This window comes from Dufourea novaeangliae, unplaced genomic scaffold, assembly GCF_001272555.1.
Source record: "Dufourea novaeangliae isolate 0120121106 unplaced genomic scaffold, ASM127255v1 scaffold56, whole genome shotgun sequence".
In the NCBI taxonomy this organism is placed as follows: Eukaryota; Metazoa; Arthropoda; class Insecta; order Hymenoptera; family Halictidae; genus Dufourea; species Dufourea novaeangliae.
In genome coordinates this window covers 2,923,466-2,936,635 of record NW_015373942.1, presented here as the reverse complement: position 1 = coordinate 2,936,635, position 13,170 = coordinate 2,923,466, and positions in this window count along the sequence as shown.

Sequence of the window (13,170 nt, the reverse complement as noted above, 5' to 3'; positions counted from 1 at the left end):
CGGGAGTGGATATCGTGTTTTGAGGCTGGATGCGGTGAAATACGGACTACCGAGACTGTGTGATCGTCGTGAATAAACAACAGGTCATCTTATTGACGCGTTGGCAATGATCCAACGAAAAAGAGATGTTGTGACTTCAGGCAATAGTTATGACACGTCGATCGAGCAGTTCGGACCTTAAGATTCATTTGAGCAACTCAAATGAATCCTTCTGTGAAACTTGTCGTCTTATTTCATTCTTTGAGTAATTGTAAGAATATTTCTGAATAAAATGTACTTCTTATGGGCACACTTTCAATGATTTTCGCATAATTAATTCCACAAATATTATGTTAATATTTATTTTACTAAATTACGTAATATATCAATGTTGTGTGCTTACAATTCTAATGGTATTCCCAAGGTAAATAATTCACGTAATCCACGTTCCAGCCCAACCCAATACTCCACACCGTTCCTGTGTAAGAGACGATATTAGGATGCATTAACCTCGGCCGATGCATCTGACACAATAATCGGCCCGTACATGCATTAATTGCAATCACGTTTCTATTCAACCTCTTAGCTGTTACGGGGCCAAACCTCCATTAAGAAACTGTGCCTTGAGTGTGCCCTCTCCCTAACGTCAGCCACCGGTATCTCCCTTGCGCTTGACAATAACGATTTAACGTTCCGCCGGGCATTTTGCAACCGTGCTCTCTCACCGAATTGGTGTACGTATTCTCTGAATCGAATCATTCAGAAAGTCACACCGGCAATTTTCCACAAATTCATTCCAAGGGAATTAACGTTTATTAACATACTAATTATTTGCAAGTATACATATTTATCTAGACCATAGTCCAAAAATTGACATTACCACTCATCAGTGGACACAGGAGATCTAGGCGGGGCTTTCTAATTATATTATTTCCTTTATTTTCAATCTAACTTTTTAAGGTTCAAGATTACACACGTAACTCCACTTGAGAATTTCGATAATAGACATAGTTTACTCAAAGGGGACGTTGAACAAAAAAAAAACTGAAAAGGGGACTGTAAACCAAAAAAGTTTGGGAAACTATGGTCTAAACTATGTATCTTGTAAAATCATTTGCTAATACGTAAATCCTTGTACAAATTGTACCGAACAAATCAAATTACGGAACCAAGTATCCTCCAGTTAGATACTCGCGAGCTGAAAGGCTGGTCATGGGTACTCGTGAACTGCTTAAGGACCGACGATGAGTGGCCGACGGCGTTAAGGGACCACTCCCACTGGACCGAAGGCTCTTAAAGAAATTGTCTTGCCGCATCCTGGGTCCGTGAGACGTGCTCCCGCGAGCACTCAAACACGGCATCTGTTCCCGCCTGTCTTCGGTGCCTTGCTCCGCTCGGACGTTAATAAATGATGCCGAGGTGTATGTTCGTCCCTTTGTCTCATCGCGAACTTGAATAAATCCGCTTAAATTGCCGAGGGGAAAGGAAACTGTACACGCCTGGCGTAGGGTGGCTATGTATAGCGAAATGTCAAATGTACGTTTGCACCATACGCAGTGTTCAAACATGATCGTCGAACTCACCCGCATATCTCACGTATCAAAGTAACCTTATTTGAATGTGCTTGATTTAATTTTAGGAAAACGGACTAAGGTTAGTGTAGACTATATAAGGATATGTGACGAGAATTTATCTATGTATACGTAAACAATGTGTATTAGTTAATGGATTAATTAGAACTCCGTGTGTGTTTACCGAAAAAAGTGTCTTTTGCTGTATGTGGCGCTGATGGCGCGTGGATATTAATTAGAGAGTACCCGAGAGAAAATGTATAATGCGATAAAAATAAAAGAACAGAATGACGTAACGGAAATTCAGTTCTATGGATTCTACGGTACTTAGGAATATAGTAAACCCGTTAATAGCCGAGTCTCGTAAGCATGTTGCCTTTCTTAACGACTGGCCACAAAGAGGCGCAAAAGTAAATCCCCGCTACATATCATGTTTATTAACCCGACCGGCTGGGATAATTTTCTATACATGGCCACCGCGATAATTAACGTTTGTCAATGAAAAACCGTAATATATATTCGCGCGGCTCGGTACTCCTCGCATGGGCACATTTTAAATTATCCGTAGTGACTTTCCGAATATTAAAAGGCTATAATTCAACGCGGCGCGTAGCGTTCCCGTCCTTCGTTATTTTATTGCGTTTAAACTGCGGCACCAGCATCGCCCGACACTTCGCGGCGCTAAACCTTACGCAGGGGAGTTGCTTTTCCTTTTTTCTTTTTGTTCTTCCAGCCCTTTTTTTTTTCTTCCTTTTCTTCCTCTTCTCTTCGATACCCCCTCCAACACTGGTTCTCGCGGCTTGATAAATTTGCCCGATGATCGAGAGGCGTGACTAACTTGGTAGGCGTACGGTGAACGCGTACGGAGACGTTGGCACGGACACCGGTGCCCTCTAATGAGAAGTTCGTTGTAGCTCACGGTAGAAATGTTGGGGGGGGGGGGCATACATAGTTTGAAACTGTCAGTTTCTCTGGCCAATCTATCCGTAAACCGTTAATGATGCACCATGGTTATTTTAATTGGGGAAACGAGCCAAACAATGTACTTAATATTCTGTCAATGATAACGAGCCCCGGTAATTGATTGGTGTACAGCAATGTCTATGCTCATGATCGAAACGTTATAACGCTTTCTTGTAGGTCGTAACACTGATGAGTTCATACGTTCATTTGCTTGCTACATTCTAATTTTAATATATGCAGTATAAACAGCATTGCTATGATATAGCTATAATGATATTCCAATAACTTCAAATGAAATTAACAAATTTTGGAGGGTGGAGGTTATTTTTGAAAACCGCAGGTAACACATTTTTAATGCACCTATATAGCTTTACGTTAAAAATTTACGAACTTTCGTTTTAAACATTTTTCAATACGACGATAAATTTACACGTAATCGTGGAAAGTATGTTTCGAGCGACAAACTTTGAGGGGCAGTTTCATCCCTTCGAGACGTTTTTTTTTACCGAAGACAAACAAATACGTGTTCAATAGTTTTTGATTCTTTACAAATCCACGCCAGTTTGAGGAAAAAAAAATGTTTCGCCTGGGGGATGTTTTCTTATAAGTTGAGAAAGATGATACACTTTCAGAGGAATATTTAGAACGCAAGGATTTATGATAAATTAAAGATACGTTAATGGAACCTCCACACTATAAAAATCAGTGAAAAAGATTAACAAGATGATCTAATTTTAATCTACAATCTAATTACACAATCATTATGAGAAATTAAGTGTCTATCTTCAAATTAAATACATACCCTAGAAGACGTAACAGTATAAATAACTTCATCGTGCAACAGTCCCAAAGACAATACTTGAATGCTCACCCATCCTCCAAGCTAATCGAAGCATGCTATCAGACTTGCATCCCTGTCGCAACGATCTGTCTCGCCGCGCAAAAACATCGGCATTCACTAGATCCCGCCCACCAACACCCCTCGAATCCACGAGCGGTGTCGTTCGCTCGATTCCCAGGGCGTTACGCAATTAATTAGACCGGTACGGTTCTTCGATTTTCCGTCTAGGTCGGCGCAAGACAGTGGAAACCGTATCTGGCGGTCGTTCGGCCGAGAAATGCCGAGACGGGTCGTTCTCGTTCGCCTTTGATGCCGGAGAGATTTGCGACTCTATTTTGCTCTTTATCCGCGTTTAGAAAATTAAAACGAGCCCAATATGGCGACTGCGGCGGCGGCGGTGGTGGCACACGGTTGCATTGTCAAGCGACTCTGCCGGGCAATTAGCTTCAGTCTTTAGCCAGCTTTCTTTCTTCCACCCTCGGCTTGTCTCGTTTTCTCTCCTCCTCTATTTTTCTCCCACCGTTTCGCGCGCAAACACCGTTTATCCGGGTTCCACCCTGTCTCCGTCCCATCGAAGGCGCGGAACAGAGAAAGAAGAGTCGACCGGGTAGAAGCCAGACACATTGGATCTGCTGGGTCCGTTGCCGTCGATCTCTTTCTGTCGACCATGCTCGCGTTCCCCGGCCCTTCCCCTCGCGACACACTCGTAATGCTCGTCGTCGACGTGGCGAGCCAAGAAATCCGCGGTGGTGGCTCCTAGGTAACGGCTCGACGAACCTGCCACCGCGGAAATAGAACCGTGGACCGCGTGGTGTCTACGGCGCCCGGACCGAATTAGAGTCCACGCGGATCCTGAGCCGGATATTTTCGCTGTTGGCGCGCCGGGACCGCCTCTCGGTCAGATTCAAACGCGCTCCACGAGGAACACGTCCCCGTGGCTTGTTCGCGGGGACACAGTGGGATTTTCAAACGCGACGTAGACACCGTTACTATTTGGAGCAACGAACCGTTCGCCCGTTCCGCGACGGCTTTCTGCGTTCAATTTAAATTTTCAGTCGACCCTGGCGTAGAATGTTTTTGACCGCTGTTGATTGGAAGCATTAGAGATTTTGGCGATTGGTAATGGTAATGGGGCGATGGTTTATTTGGTTTCGTTTCGATTCTATTGATATCTCGGGACGAAATTAGAGTCCACGTGGACGAGCCGTAGACTGATCGTCTTGTCTGCCTTGCTTGTTAGAGCGTTTACGCCTCTGTACGAACGTACAATTCCTGATTGTCCGAAATCATAACCGCGATATTATACAATATTATTTAATATGTAGCACTTCTGTATGAAGAAAATGTGATGTTTCGAATTAACTATACATTTTAGACCACGTTTATTATTTCGTATTAACCCTTGTTTAAACCTAAACAACGTTTATTCCGAACTTTCAGCAATTACGCAATGCCACGTAATATTCACTTCATATTCGATAACTGTCCTAATTGTGAACCGCAGTGTACATTGCAAAGGGGCTGGATCATTTGAATACTCTTATGAAAATTTTTACATAAAATTCATATCACAGTAAAATTTAAAACAAGACCAAAACCTCTATTAACTAAACGCATGACTTGAAGAACGAAAGAAAGTGTGTCTGACTACGTACTGCCCTTTTCACTGTATCAATCAACGTGTTCATGGTAACATAAACGAAATTTCTTCGTAGGAAGCTGATCCCCGAGTTATAATTCTTCTCGAGAGTACCGTACGAGAAAAATTTCACCCATTTCGCGATACCATGCTCACAAACCGGACCCCGTTCATAAATCCCCGAATCAACGAAGCGTGAATATAACTCAATAACCCGCGGGTGCCACGGTATCTCCCCGGTACGTCTAAGAACTAATTACAAACTGTATCGGATAAACCGCCGGGACTCCCATTACCGAATCCGTATAGGGCGGCGGCGAAGTTTACGGGTTCGTTACGCGTTTACACGCGATAAAACAAAAGGGAAGGACAGTTTTCCAATAACGAGATAAAACGTATCACGGTACATTTGTAATCGCGTACCGGGTAATCGATTTCCACGGGCACTCGGGATTGCGGCGAAAAATGCGAGTTGCTCCCTGAATGAAATACCGTCATAGTCCGGGGGGTGGGGGGACCCCGTTATTAAGTATAAATTACATCGCCACGGAACGAAGAAAAAAAAAAAGGAAGAAACGAAGAAGACGAAGGTTCGATCGGCTGGAAATACGATTCCCCTACCGCTTTAGACCGTGTTGCACGAAAATTTACGGCCGCGGTAATAGATATTGGAACCGTGGATTCCTTATTACGTGCCGCGTTAGATGAGAGATAATGATGATTCCTAGCCACGAACTTTGGCGCCGCGGCGCGTTCCCGTGTTATGCAACGGATCCACCGGATCCTGTCTCACGCACGATAGATCGAATCTAACAGATTGTATTTCAATATCGCGTGTCGTGGATCGGCGTTCCGTTGTAATTGCGACGCGAGGTGCCTCGCGGAATAAATCACGATTTCTGTGGGAACTCTGCCCGGCACGTTCCTCACAGAAATGGTCCTGATCTCGACCGTGGTTTCCCGTGTCGTTCTTGTTATCTTTATTCATTCTGAGTTTCGTGCACCAAGCATTATTATAAACGCAATTATTTAACTCGGTTGCGATGCGTTTTCGTGCACCAGAATCACATGGTTCGTGTGTAATTATGGAAAAAATTGGGATCTTCATGGACAATGAGTGCAATATAGGTAACACGGAACGGCGACGTGGCAACGATGTGTATCTTGATAGATTTAATTACGAATGGAATATCTGCCGGGAGATTGTGTGCTGTCAAAGGGGGACTACGAGGTTCGTTTAACTTTCGAAAACTGTCGCCGGAAAGTTTGAAGCGCCCTTACAAGCAGCCGTAAATCGTTCCCCCTAACAACGTGTTTCTCCGGGACGATAAACTCACGGAATACCGTGTCAATTTCGCTAACACACCAGGCACGGTGGATCTATTCCAAGTAATCAACGTGCTTTCGCGCGGTAAGACACGAAAAATGGAAGTCGAGGACGACTGTATCCCGGTGGCGCCAACGCGCGTTCATTCCTCTTTGCATCCCCTATGAACGACCGTTGCACGCACTCGTGTACCAAAACACGTATACGTACGCGTAGATACGTCTCCACACGAGAATACCGACAACGAATCCGGAAAGCCTGCACACGGTAATCAAAAGGATTTAATTCTCCAGTGGTTCGTTCGACAGCCTGACAAACGATTTCCAACGCAAGAAGACTACGGAATTGCGTATTACGCGAGCAATACGATCGATCGGGGCTGCATTAGAAACAGCTGCGTCTGGCTCCGTGGAGCGGTACAATTTACGCCTTTATTCGCGACACACCGTGCAATCGGCGACGAGAATCTTTAAATGCTGCCGGGAACTGTTGGTAGTGCCACAGCCGGTTTTCTTATTAGAACCGTAGAAACACGATAATCGTGGTTTACGGTCCCGAATCCACGTGACTCGACGCGACGAATGCTCTAATTAAAGCGGGGCTTTGGCGTCGAGTAATCGCGGCCCGACGTAATAACCGCGAAGGGTTTATTCAATTAATGAGACCTCATTTCGCGTGTAAGTCAGTCATACGGCCACTGCATTACGGAATAGAGGCTGCACTCCCCCTCGTTTTACCGGTACGCGCCGAGTTTGACCGCGGTTGCCGGGAATTATCGGTTATCTCGATTCGCGGCTGGTTCGATTCGTCGCGCCGCTTTACATGCGCGCGGAATAATAACATCTCGATGCTGGTTTATTGGCTGGTATTACTATAGAAGTTTAGAACCACGTGTGAAGAATGATTGCTTTGTTAAAAACGTCATAACCGTATGAATCACGAGACAGTTTTACAACGCTCATTCTGAAGATACGGCTCGGGGTAATTTGAATTATAAACTTGACAGGTCTTGTACGATCAGCATAGTTTAGTCTGACGGCTGTTATATTGTACCTTTGGTGGAAAGGTGCAAGAACTCGGGGAACGTGTTTTTCGAGTTATCAGTATGAGAATGTTGCAGAAACATTGAATGGTCCCATCAACCGTCCAACAGTTTGTAGATCCTTCAAAGTCTCGAAACGCTTAATTCTCAGGATGTGCCTATGTCAGGAATGCTGGAGTACACAACAAACTGCAAATCGTGTATCTGCAGGCTGAATTCCTCCGAATCATAAATTCTTCAGGAAGAACAGTACCATAAAACACGCAATACCGCGGTACAAATCAATCCTTAGGTGATCGCTTTCCACCACCTTTCCTACTTTCAGTTTTCTATCTACCACCACTCTGTTATCACTTTTTTACTATCTTCCAAATTCCGGACAACACAAATCTTAAAGAAGCGTAATCAATCGCATACTACCCACACAATGTCCACTTCTCTTATACACATTAAATACACCCACTTCAACTGATCGATGGAAAATCAAATTCCAATCGACATTCTGTCTAAACAGACCATACTTTTTGAACTTTCATCTCTTTGTCAGTGGAAAATGTAACTGATTCTGTTAAACCAAGAACTCTAGTCTCCAAGTTCTGTTCATTCTAACCACATCGTTTTCATCTAGCACTCTCGACATTAATTTGCCGTGAAAGCAGTTCTCGTCAGGATTTTATTACCGGACAAAACGAACGTTGTTCGATCAATCATCAAAAATATAATCTTCACAAGTTTGCTAGCAGAGGGCTAGCTGCAATGCTTGCAAAACATTAGAAAAATAAATCCAGAGGACACCACGACTTACATTCAAAAGCCCCAACATGGAATTCTCAAATCTTTAATGTTTTCGAGTTATATCACTCTTGTAGCAAGCGTGTGTTATCTGATAATTTCGATATTATTTTCCTCATAAAAAAAAAATATACCACGACAAACAAGAGCGTCCACCTCGAACCATCCCCGCGGCATCTCTGGAATGACACTTCACGGCCATATACGACCAGAGCGCAACAAATAAGAAATAAACTAACAGTTCGTTGGTTAAGAAACGATGTCGCTGACCCGGTTGCACGGCATGTACCGGTCAAGACCACCGGGAGCTGCACAAAAGCGGACGCGCGGAGAAAAGCGGCTCTAGGAGCATCAGCGCGCGGTTCTGTTGCGCGCGTGTAGAAACGTCGTCCGCGGAAAGAAACGGCGTCGTGGCGCGTGTGCACCTCGTATGAGCCCGTTCCACCGCTCGCTTGCTTGCTCGTACGTACCGTTGACATTTAAATACATTATCATAACAATGCGCGCGGGTGCATGTTAAGTTAATATCATCATACCTCCTCGTTCCGCGGGCGGCGAGCGGGCAAAACGGTAGTCGGTTCCGCGGGAACGCGAGAAACAGAGACGGAAAGTGAGAGTAAGAGAAAAAGAGATGACACACTGTGCATCGGAAGTGAAGGTCTACGTGAAAGCGTACCTCTCTTCCCTCCTCGTCGCGTTCTCCACCGATGCCTCTTCCTCTTATTTCTGCATATGTATATCGTTCCCCGCCACGAATCGCGTCCTCGAATTTTTTCGTTTTCACGCACGCATCAGCCCTCGCATCTGCAACGCCTCGGGGACAGTGAGGATAATATATATCCCGTGGGCTCGTCGACAATTTGTTGCCGTCGAACGTAGTAATCGAACACGATCCCGCTGCCAGACCTCATCTGGCTTTTACTCCTGGCGAACGTTTACGGACAGACGTCCTTGCGATCGGATAGGGTAGTTTTTCTGGCGAAACTATCAACGTTCGTCGCGTCAGACCACTGTAAAACGTGTTTCTTATAGCGTCGCTTGCGTGTCTCTGGTATTCATGGTGGAGGACGAAGTCAGGAAGCGAGAGACGGTTAACGATTTGTAACAGGTGTAATCGTAGAAGTATTAGCGCGTAATTTCCTCTGGCGGTAACTGGCCGGCTGACATGCTCCCGACGACAGCCATTTTCCTATCTTCTATAACCCGTCCGTTTGCGTGAAATACGAGCGCATTCAGGCTTGCCCCCGCGACTTATATAGCGGCGACTAACGTTCTAATAAACTAGTCGGCGAACGTCTCCATTCACCGTGCCCCGGCCACTCGTTCCTTTTCTCACGACATTCCGCCGATTGATATCAACTAAAAGTCCTCTCTAGTAGAGGACTAGGGCCGAGTGCCGTAGTCTGTTTCGTCAATGAAAAACAAAAAAATCATTCTCCTCGGGTTATAATACCCCGAGAAAGGGACTCTTGTATTTCTCTCCCGGCTAGATGGGGGTGGGCAATGGGGGAGGATGAGAAGGAGACGAAAATGGAGGTAACGAAAGGGAGAAGGAGGAGGGAAGCGATGTGGATAGAGCAAAGAGAAACGTACGCTCGCGGTACAAGCATCTTGTAACCGGACAAGCTCGGACGTCTGCCGCCGCGGTGCGTCACAAAGAGACCGCAAACGGTCGTAGCGAGAAAGGATTTTTAATGCTCGAGAGCGGGAAGAAAGAGGGCCAGGGGCGAGCGAGGGGAGAGAGCCCCGGTAGGGGCATAGGAAATATATTGATATTTATTTACGACTGGTAATAATAATTGATCTCGAGGCTGCAACTCTATGGAGCCAAAGGCCTGCACGACTGTGGCGAGGGGAACGAGGTGAAAGAAGGAGCAGACCGCGCTGAGAGGACGAGGAGAGGGGGCGAGGCAGGATCGGGCCCCGGACTGGCCCAGGGCCTTACGACTTCTTTATTTCGTCCGACCGTATATCAGCTTCAAACGAAAGGGTTAAAGGTGTACACTCCACTAAATAAATTCGCGACCGTCTCTCGACTTCCAACCCCGTCCACCCCTGTCCCTTTCACCTTGCGACGGGGTACTTTCGCCGCTTCAGCGATTCCGAAAAATTCCGCCGTGAATTCGTGGCACCGTAGATTAAAACGAGTATTATCGTTCGTGAAATATAAATTTTTAATCACATTCGAGTTGATGTTTTTTTTTTGCTTTGCACCCCTAATTCGAAGACGATAATTGTGCGGATTGCGAACACGCCAATAGACATTTTTAATTGTAGAATTTACAACGGAGGACTGAGGAAAATATCTACTGGTCGTTAAAAGAATAGCTAGTTATAGAGTTTCGAAAATTTATGTGTTACTGGAAACTATCAATTTTAATATAAATAGACTACTTTCAGACAGTACAAATTTTTCTTTCAGTAAATGAACGCAAGGAAAATTATATACGCATATGTAAAAACGAGTAAATTAAGTTATTAAAAGAAACAAATGATTAGATATTGACATTTTTCAATTTTTTGTTTTATATTCAAACAATTTTCACACCATTTGGTTAAAAATGTTCATTTATTCAATACTGTTCATTCATTGATGAAGTCTTTCACATTGATATCTAGGTACGTTATAAAAAGGTATAGATATTAAAGAATCTAATTTTCATGCGCCAACTATTAATATTTTTATCGTTTAAAATACGACTTTAATAGTTACAAAATCTCTGAAGTGTTTATTCATTAGTGCGTTTACCCTTCTCAATATATTTACATTTTCTAATTTCGCATTACTATTTCTCACAGTCTTCACACATGGTTAAGTATCACTGTAATAAAAGTGGGTAGTACTACTATTAACCGTGTATTACCTAAGTAGTCCCACCATTAAGTATCGTCACTGTACACCGTTTACTTTTCTGTTGCGAGTGTACTCGCAATAGTGCCGCTTGTTAGTTCGATGCGAAACGTTAGCGGCTTAAACAGCGCCGTTTAATAAATACGTCGATCGTAAACTATTTCGCGTGGGATCATTAAACATCAACATATTACAAAAGGGCCCCCCGTCCCCTTCTAGCCTTTCCTTTTCCCGCGTACGGGCGCCCTTTCTTCTCTTTGCCATTTCGTTCTCCGCGCGGCACTCGCAATAAATCTGCGCCTCGTGCACGTATATATACGCGAGACGAGATGCCTTGCACGTCGTAACCCGTGTGGTTCGTATCTACTATTATTTCGAGAGCCGCACCAGAGGCTGCGGTATACGAGCGCGTGTTCGCGATGTGTGGAGTTGAAAAATTCGTTTGATCATACACCACCGTTCCTTGCCTTCAGTTTCACACAAACGCACAAAGTGATCAATATCGTCGAAACAGATGGAAACACACGGAAGCTTGCGACTATTTTCAAAATAACTTCCTCCAGATTTTTGAATATTTCCGAACACACCGACCAACCGACAACGGGAGAAGTCAACCTGATTGCGAACCGTGGTCCCTTCGACATTAAACTCCACGGAGGAACGATTAAAGAATTCGATCGATGTACCTACATATCCGCGTTGCCCGAGAAGTATCCTCGTCGCGATTGCTCACCGAAAAGCGGAATGCGAGGCAACGATTCCAGGGAAGATACGTATCTTCCATCAAGGTGGTCGCCGACCAAGAGGATCGCCGAGGGATTGCGAAAAACGAAAATTCTGGACCGGGTCCATTTGGTCTCGCGTAACCCCCTATACATCATTCGAAGCTCTCTCGCGAGCATACACGCACACACTGTTATCACGTACGTATATGCCGCGCATGGTACCACGGGACTGGAAACGCCGGACGGCGACATCGCGAAACGCATGTGCCCGGTGAGCAACCGCGGGGACGAGTAAAAAGTTGAAAAGTAGCCCTCCATGTTAGAGAGTTATGCGTGAAACGCATACTACCCTCGGACACTGATAAAATGACGCAAGATGAAGATCGCGGTGGTTCCGCGCCGAGAAAAAGATTTACCTGGACAGCCGGGGTAAACGAACACAGAGCCTGGGCTGGTCTGGAACCTCTCTGGAGTAAGTAACCGCTCGACTCGTTCCCCTTCGCCTCGGAATAATTCCACTCCCCTCGGCGAAATTCGTCTGGTACCAGATGTGAAATCGCGTACCCTTTAAGAAAAATTACCGCTTCAGAGGCAACGATGCCTGAATCGATTCAACAGTGCCGATTACCAACAATTACCCCCATTCTGGAAGCGGAGAAAGCATGAAATATAACGTGCTCGTATAATGGAGTTTCAAATCATACGCCTTTGCGCGTCATTTTCCTGATTTATTCAACACCATTGTAAATCCGAGGCGAAAACGCGACGAATAATCGAAGCTGACGCATTAAGCCGATTACGTGGGCTTTAATACTACCCTCTTAATTAACGTCAGTACCGGAGATCAACCACAAAAGAACCGACGAAAACGTCGAACCCGGCCACGTTGTTATTGTAATAAATCCCCTGGGTGGAAGCACGCGTTAAAGTTCGCTCACGCTGCCGAAAGGTCGTAATAAAAGTATCAATTCCTCCCTCCTTACATTTTCTCCTCGTCGTCTTCCGTTCCTCGAGCGGTCTGCGTCCTGGCAAGGTCGATGCACACTGTCGCGAAATGGCACGCGATTATCGTCGCCTGGCGACTTCCCAGTGCACGGACAATAAGAAAGTACAAGAGAGGGGGTTCAACGTACACCTCTGTGCTCACCACGGAGACGCACAAATCAAAAAGTAATGGCTAGTTAGTCGCGGCCTGTGCGTAAACGCACGGTCCCGGATCACCGGGGCCCCAAGAGTGTTTAACCCCGTGGCCGAGGACGATTAGCCGACAAATTGGACGCGTCCGGCCCTCCCCTACTCCTCGACCTGTTAGCCCTTCGCGAAGAAAATCGGCCGTCCCTGGGTGCAAAGAGGTTAATTGGTGTCGTGTCTTGAACACTTATGACAGGAAACACTTGGATTGTCACGCACATTTAGGGGAACTTATATTGAAAAGTAGAA